The 8,673-nt window shown below is 41.1% G+C and overlaps 1 long non-coding RNA gene across 2 annotated transcripts; it reads right to left on the bottom strand.

The window, feature by feature from the left end:
• Nucleotides 1-245: 245 nt before the first annotated feature.
• On the bottom strand, nucleotides 246-3,031 carry LOC123481575. 2 transcript variants are annotated; one of them, XR_006657195.1, is made up of 6 exons: nucleotides 2,531-3,031; nucleotides 2,253-2,302; nucleotides 2,067-2,120; nucleotides 1,821-1,937; nucleotides 1,572-1,616; nucleotides 246-282 (listed from the first exon to the last, which is right to left on the bottom strand). It is a non-coding gene; the product is annotated as an uncharacterized LOC123481575 (long non-coding RNA). The 2 variants fall into 2 exon arrangements; XR_006657194.1 differs by having other exon boundaries at nucleotides 2,253-3,031.
• Between the last annotated feature and the right edge of the window lie 5,642 nt (nucleotides 3,032-8,673).

The following is an 8,673-nucleotide window of genomic DNA, read 5'->3' as shown; positions in this document are numbered from 1 at the left end:
CCACCCCTCTGACCAGATGCTCTCGGGGTATGTGAGAACACATGGTCAGACGAGGAGAGAGCAGTAGGAGTAGCAGTGTTTTCAGTGGTGATCCATGTTTCCGTCAGCGCCAGGAAGTCGAGGGACTGGAGGTTGGCATAGGCTGGGATGAAGTCAGCTTTGTTGGCAGCAGAACGGCAGTTCCAGAGGCTGCCTGCGACCTGGAACTCCACGTGGGTGGTGCGTGCAGGGACCACCAGGTTAGAGAGGCAGCAGCCACGCGGTGTGGTGCGTTTGTGTAGCCTGTGCAGAGAGGAGAGAACAGGGATAGGCAGAGGCATAGTTGACAGGCTGTAGCAAATGGCTGCAAAAATGCAGAGGAGATCGGAATGAAATGAGCTGAGCATCTGGGAGCGGAGAGACCAGGACCTCCCCTCACCAAAACTTCTACCTCAGAAACTAAAATTGTTTCACTGAACCACCCGAACAAAAACTCTCCCAACTTCCACCTTTAGAAATCAGAATTGTTGTGAACCACAGCGGTTCAATGTTTAGGGAAGGAATAGACTCAACCCACTTTATTCAACTATGACACCATAGCTAACTAGCAAGCTAGCATCCAATAACAATAACACACCGTATAGCACCAACACTTGGTCACAACAAACCACCAATAGTGTGATAACACACTAAACAGATCATTCGTGTCTGTGTCAAGTTCCTTTCATGACACAGCAATGATTAGACATTGGCTAGCTAGGACAAGTATATTGTATTTAGCTACTACCGTACAGTTAAGCTGGTAGTAGCTAATCCAGCTAGCAATGGCCACTGTGTTGACTTTGTTTGAAGAACGGCTAGCTGGCTAGCTTCGTGCTACACCCGGCACACAATGGCTATTGTGTTGACTCTAACTCAGTTCAAAAACGGCTAGGTAGCTCGCTTCGTGCTACAGCCGGCACTGCCAGGACACAGTAACTACCCACAACAACCCACGATGCTTAGCTATGACGCCGTAGCTAACCTGCAAGCTAGCATCCATTAACACACAATTTAGCATCAATACTTGGTTACGACAAACTGCCAAGAGTGTGTTAGCACACTAAACAGATAATTCAAGTCCGTGTCTAGTTCCTTTCATAACGCATAACGCAGCAAAAAATTAAACGTTGGCTAGGACTACATTAACATTTGGAAACAGCTCTCCAGCGTTGCTAATCGATACCAGTAGCTACCCGCTAGCTAGCTAGCCTCGTGCTTTGATACTAACCTACAATTACCTACGGAAACCTACAATAACAACAATACTAACCTATAATAAATACAATACCTAACTACAGCTAACTACCTACCTACGCAGTACCTTGAGTAGGCCTACAACCTTGAGTATCCTGCAAAGTAACATAGTGCACACTTTGTCAAGTTAACGTTATCTTTATTTGGGTACAATTGACATAGAAATTACCATCTTTGGTTAGGATACATTTTAGGGACCATTAATTCCACCACCCACAACATCCCAATGTAATCTTAGACTGAGTCCCTGAAAGGCCTCTTTACGTTAGTTACGGTTGCTTTTAAGAATATCTTACCTGCTGAGACGACCAGTCTCCCAACAAAGACGAGGAGAAGCAATTCTGTGTTTTTAAAGAAAGCAAATGAAAAGGTGAGAGAAGAGGCAATACATATATGACAGTAGATTTGTGTAGCCTAAGCCTGCAGATACAGTGACTATTGTATAAAAAAACTGGTTGTGTTAGAAATATCTCAAAAAGCTCATTTTTAGGTAATGTCCTCCCCATGCCAGTTTATTGGCATTATAAGTAACTCCCAGACTTTACCTCTTTAATCTCTTTGAGGTTTTTCAGCACAGTGAGTCCAAGTAGTTTAGGATCAATAGCTTGCAGCATGTCACTTTACCAACGTAGATCCTCCTCAATGTTCCTCAGACACATGTCCTATCGGGATACATTGGAAAAATGACATAAATAAACATGCCTTTTTATTTATTATGGGAAACCTGACTGAACTGTTGCTTTGGGCAACAACAATAATATGTAATTTATAGACAATAGCAAGTAGCTTACCTGATCAAACTCTGAGTTTGTGACTCCAGAACATGTTGAGTTCTGTTGGGCAGCCTATAAAAAACAAAGTAGATTGATTCAGCAAAGGCTTTCAACATAGACTTCTAAGGGAAAATTCACATTATTTTCAGAAATATTTGAAAACAGATTACAGAATGTAATCTGGCAATATGGTCATTTTCTTACCATTGGTGTGCATACTGACACCGTGTGTGTTCTGGTGTTCAACTCCAAATCTGAAAGGTTCAAGAAGAAGATAGAACAAATACTTAAAACGAACACTTTCTATACAAAGACATTTGCCCCCTATATTTTTTTCCATAAGCTTTTGCAATATTCTCATGCAGGAAAAAAATAAAATCAGTTATCCTAACCTATTCTAACTTTAAAAGTAAAATAAATAGGCTACTTTATAACAATAATTTCGTTAGAAGAGAAAGCGATAAATGCTATAGGTTACTCACAAAGCTTGGTGTTTGGCGTCATGGTTATAACAATGTTCATCCTTGGTTTATCCAAATTATTTTGTATGTCTTGCTTCACCTCTCAGTGTTTTTATACTTTCCTGGGCAGGGATTTCCCGGGCACTATAACAATGTTTGAAAATATACATTGAAAGTAATTCAGGTAACATAATCTCGCTGTCTGTAATTTTCCTAGATACCAGAGATATAAAAAAAAGGGTATATTTTGACAGAGTGGAACTGGAATTAACATTGGCTGGAGTTGAATTGATTGTATCCGATGTTTTGGTTGTGGCCACTATTACAAACTACAGTAGTTTCTCACAGTTTGGTAGAAAATATGTGGTCGCCTTCTCTGCTCTCTAGTGGTTAGCTAGGCCTACAAGGTGTCGGCAGTGTAACAGGAACTACCGTCCATGATTCAGTATTCAGTTTCAGTGGCGGCTCCTGAAAAAATTCTCAGGAGGGGCAATTTTTCTGATGATTTAGGTGACCTACACACATTTAAAAAAAGATATGTCCAGCAACAACATGAAGACAGGGGCAGCATATAAGTCAATACCAGAAGCATTTATTGACTGATCTCAAAAGTGTTGGCTTACCAGGGTTGGTGGAGCCCTCAGTTTCATCTTTGCCTCGCAAAGCTAACTCAAACACTCCGCAAAACTTCACACACTGGATTAGCCGGCTGAGGATGTGGCGGTTCTTGCTAATGTCGTAGTAAATATATTTGTTATAGTGAATATGGAATATGATATGTTGAGTAAAATGTTGTGCTAAGATCTATTTAGGTCAGGAGCTGGTTATAAGTTCTGTTCCTATCCAATAACAATGGACAAAAGGGTCCTATCTTGTCAGCCTTGTCAGCAGGTGGCCAAGGACAACACCCACGCCATAGGCCTCTCAGTTCTTCCAACTCACGAGTTCTTGCTCTGAGGACACACACACACACAAACACACACACACACATCATCACTGTTAAACACACACACACACACACACACATCATCACTGTTAAACACACACACACACACACACACACAAAAATCCCTCTCTTAGGCTGAACATTTGAAGACAGAGAACCCGACTCAGAGCCAATGCAACAGTGACAGTAGCCTGCAGGGGACCTCGCCCAACTCATCAGGACCAATCAGAAGATCAGAACTACTAGATTGAACCTACTTCATTTATTGCATAAAATGTCTGCACACAATGTTTCGGGGCTCTCTTCAGATAATAATAATAATAATAATAATAATAATAATAATATGCCATTTAGCAGACGCTTTTATCCAAAGCGACTTACAGTCATGCGTGCATACATTTTTGTGTATGGGTGGTCCCGGGGATCGAACCCACTACCTTGGCGTTACAAGCACCATGCTCTACCAGCTGAGCTACAGAAAGTGGATACTCATGGATGCGCATTGCAATTGTAAAATGTCAACACAATTGGAGACACCACGTCATTTTTGGAGACATGTTATTGACAGTAAACTATTGTAGATGCGACTGCTAACTAACTAAAACATTTTAGCTGGCTAGCTAATCATCTTAGCTAAATGTGGGGCAAACAATTCAGTTATTTACCGTTAATTTGAGGGATTGGGGTGAAAGAAATCGAAGTTACATAGTGATACTTTACGATATACTGTATTGACAATATCGCAATATTTTAGCGCTAGTTGGCTGTACCTGCACCAAAACACCATTATTGTTCCTTCATAGCTTGTTCTCAATCTTTTCACATTGGGAGCCAATTTGTTTTCAGCACTTTTATTTCCATGACTGATCAAAACTCGTTCTCATGGCTTTCTGATCCCTCTGCAACAGACATATGGTGCGCAATAAAATCACAGTATCGAATCGCAATACGTATAGAATCATGAGACTCGTAATGCTGATGCATATATCTTATGCGTGAGGTTCCTGGCAATTCCCAGCCCAAGTTCATTTGCCACAACAAATCTCTTCGCTAGCAAACGCGATGTCTTCTCCAAAACGGCAATGTGTCTCCAGCAATGTTTACTTTTTTGACGTTCTATGGCATCTCCACTTTCCAAGCATATATGACCACATGTAATATTTTGGTAAGTGATGCAAATAGTGAACTATGTAGGGCCAGGATGTAAAATATATGTAGCTGCAGCAATTTCTCTTATCTGATATGGTAAGTAATGGGGCTTAATTTATAGCTCCCTAAGAGTTTGACGAACGGGTCCGTGAACGCGATTCCAGATATATTTACCTCTGAATAAACTGCCTTTATTACACCATATCCACATCCAGTAAACTTGTGATTATCAACACTAACCTCATCGTTGTGGCGGCGGACAGCTAGCCTGTATCCCTCGTCATCCAGTTGAGTGAGTGGCAATGTCTTTTTCGTTCAGATACCAATTTTGGAAAATCCTCGGGTGTAGGACTTTCCGCCTTTAGTAGAAACCTGTTGAATTATTAAATTTGGTCTGGGAGGTCCTAATTGTTTCGTGCCAATTTATCTTCATTTGTTCGCCGACAAAAAGGAACTTCTTTCAAACAATCCACTCTTTTCTCAGTTACGTTCATGGTTACGTAACGTATGACGAAAGCCGTAAGTGCAAGCCCACAGACACCCATTGAGATTGTATTGAAGGCTCTGAAATTTGAAAAAAATAGATTTTACATGGGAGTCTATGACAGAAGTTCTGGGCGATTTTCAATCTGACTGAAATCGCCCCAAAAAGGGGGTGGAGCCATTTGAAGCACGACTTTAGCCTGATTCGACATTTAGTGGCAGTGTGGCACTGTGGCAGATCAGACGTATAGATTACAACACTGATAACTACTGTTGCCGTGATATAATTGATTAGAAAAAAAATCCCTTCCTTTTCCCGTTTGGCAGTGCGTCGCCCATATCGCCCTATTGAACAGGCCGTCCCTGTTCAGTTTCCCCTACGGCCAAAACTCAATTACATACAGTAAGTGTTTGGAGCCTTGTGGTGCAAGGTGTGAAATGAGGGGAGAAACTACCTGTTATGCACAGAAATAACTTGCTGCTGTATTTCCAGGCCTATATTCAGCTAGTCTTTGTCATAGCATTAATGCCAATTTCATTATGTAATTTTTCACATCCATAGAAGAAAACAACTTGTAGGCTACCACTACCCTAAGTATCACCTTGTCTTATTTTGTGGTTTGTATTTATATGTTTTATGTGTTATATTTATGCAGCCTTCTTTGGCCCCTCAAGCATCTTTCTGTACCATTCATTAATTCATTTAAACTGTTCCTGTCTCATCTGCTGACAGTTAGATCTGGTTCATATAGCTACCAAGACTGACCACAACCAATTAACTAATAAAGACACTTAAACACTTAAAACGTTTATTTATCATTTTCATCTCTGTACACAAAACGTCATATGATTTCTGAATGATGCAGAATACTTTTGAATGAGCTTAGTATAATCTGATGGAGAAATAAATGAAAAAAGCTGCTATAAAATGACATTCTCCAAATGCTGAAGATGGACTAATCATAGTGAACACCAATGACCATCATCTACAACCAGGCAACTAGGCATCCAAGTCTCCTTCCAGCTCAGAATTTGTATTTATTTAGCCCAGACCGACCAGCTATCGCTTTACAAGTGTCAAGATCAGTCAGCTCAGCAGTGGCGGCTCCTGAAAAAATTCTCAGGAGGGGCAATTTTTCTGATGATTTAGGTGACCTACACACATTTAAAAAAAGATATGTCCAGCAACAACATGAAGACAGGGGGGCATATAAGTCAATCAGAAGCATTTATTGACTGATCTCAAAAGTGTTGGCTTACCAGGGTTGGTGGAGCCCTCAGTGTCATCTTTGCCGCGTAAGCTAACTCAAACACTCCGCAAAAACTTCACACACTGGATTAGCCGGCTGAGGATGTGGCGGTTCTTGCTAATGTCGTAGTAAATATATTTGTTATAGTGAATATGGAATATGATATGTTGAGTAAAATGTTGTGCTAAGATCTATTTAGGTCAGGAGCTGGTTATAAGTTCTGTTCCTATCCAATAACAATGGACAAAAGGGTCCTATCTTGTCAGCCTTGTCAGCAGGTGGCCAAGGACAACACCCACGCCATAGGCCTCTCAGTTCTTCCAACTCACGAGTTCTTGCTCTGAGGACACACACAAACACACACACACACACATCATCACTGTTAAACACACACACACACACACACACATCATCATCACTGTTAAACACACACACACACACACACACACACAAAAATCCCCCTCTCTTAGGCTGAACATTTGAAGACAGAGAACCCGAGCTCAGAGCCAATGCAACAGTGACAGTAGCCTGCAGGGGACCTCGCCCAACTCATCAGGACCAATCAGAAGATCAGAACTACTAGATTGAACCTACTTCATTTATTGCATAAAATGTCTGCACACAATGTTTGGGGCTCTCTTCAGATAATAATAATAATAATAATAATAATAATAATATGCCATTTAGCAGACGCTTTTATCCAAAGCGACTTACAGTCATGCGTGCATACATTTTTGTGTATGGGTGGTCCCGGGATCGAACCCACTACCTTGGCGTTACAAGCACCATGCTCTACCAGCTGAGCTACAGAAAGTGGATACTCATGGATGCGCATTGCAATTGTAAAATGTCAACACAATTGGAGACACCACGTCATTTTGGAGACATGTTATTGACAGTAAACTATTGTAGATGCGACTGCTAACTAACTAAAACATTTTAGCTGGCTAGCTAATCATCTTAGCTAAATGTGGGGCAAACAATTCAGTTATTTACCGTTAATTTGAGGGATTGGGGTGAAAGAAATCGAGTTACATAGTGATACTTTACGATATACTGTATTGACAATATCGCAATATTTTAGCGCTAGTTGGCTGTACCTGCACCAAAACACCATTATTGTTCCTTCATAGCTTGTTCTCAATCTTTTCACATTGGGAGCCAATTTGTTTTCAGCACTTTTATTTCCATGACTGATCAAAACTCGTTCTCATGGCTTTCTGATCCCTCTGCAACAGACATATGGTGCGCAATAAAATCACAGTATCGAATCGCAATACGTATAGAATCATGAGACTCGCAATGCTGATGCATATATCTTATCGTGAGGTTCCTGGCAATTCCCAGCCCCAAGTTCATTTGCCACAACAAATCTCTTCGGCTAGCAAACGCGATGTCTTCTCCAAAACGGCAATGTGTCTCGGCAATGTTTACTTTTTTTGACGTTCTATGGCATCTCCACTTTCCAAGCATATATGACCACATGTAATATTTTGGTAAGTGATGCAAATAGTGAACTATGTAGGGCCAGGATGTAAAATATATGTAGCTGCAGCAATTTCTCTTATCTGATATGGTAAGTAATGGGGCTTAATTTATAGCTCCCTAAGAGTTTGACGAACGGGTCCGTGAACGCGATTCCAGATATATTTACCTCTGAATAAACTGCCTTTATTACACCATATCCACATCCAGTAAACTTGTGATTATCAACACTAACCTCATCGTTGTGGCGGCGGACAGCTAGCCTGTATCCCTCGTCATCCAGTTGAGTGAGTGGCAATGTCTTTTTTCGTTCAGTACCAATTTTTGGAAAATCCTCGGGTGTAGGACTTTCCGCCTTTAGTAGAAACCTGTTGAATTATTAAATTTGGTCTGGGAGGTCCTAATTGTTTCGTTGCCAATTTATCTTCATTTGTTCGCCGACAAAAAGGAACTTCTTTCAAACAATCCACTCTTTTCTCAGTTACGTTCATGGTTACGTAACGTATGACGAAAGCGCAGTGCAAGCCCACAGACACCCATTGAGATTGTATTGAAGGCTCTGAAATTTGAAAAAAATAGATTTTACATGGGAGTCTATGACAGAAGTTCTGGGCGATTTTCAATCTGACTGAAATCGCCCAAAAGGGGGTGGAGCCATTTGAAGCACGACTTTAGCCTGATTCGACATTTAGTGGCAGTGTGGCACTGTGGCAGATCAGACGTATAGATTACAACACTGATAACTACTGTTGCCGTGATATAATTGATTAGAAAAAAAAATCCCTTCCTTTTCCCGTTTGGCAGTGCGTCGCCCATATCGCCCTATTGAACAGGCCGTCCCTGCAGCTCAG

The sequence above is a fragment of the Coregonus clupeaformis genome, chromosome 21, assembly GCF_020615455.1.
Source record: "Coregonus clupeaformis isolate EN_2021a chromosome 21, ASM2061545v1, whole genome shotgun sequence".
Taxonomy (NCBI): Eukaryota; Metazoa; Chordata; class Actinopteri; order Salmoniformes; family Salmonidae; genus Coregonus; species Coregonus clupeaformis.
This window is presented reverse-complemented; position numbering and strand designations above follow the sequence as displayed.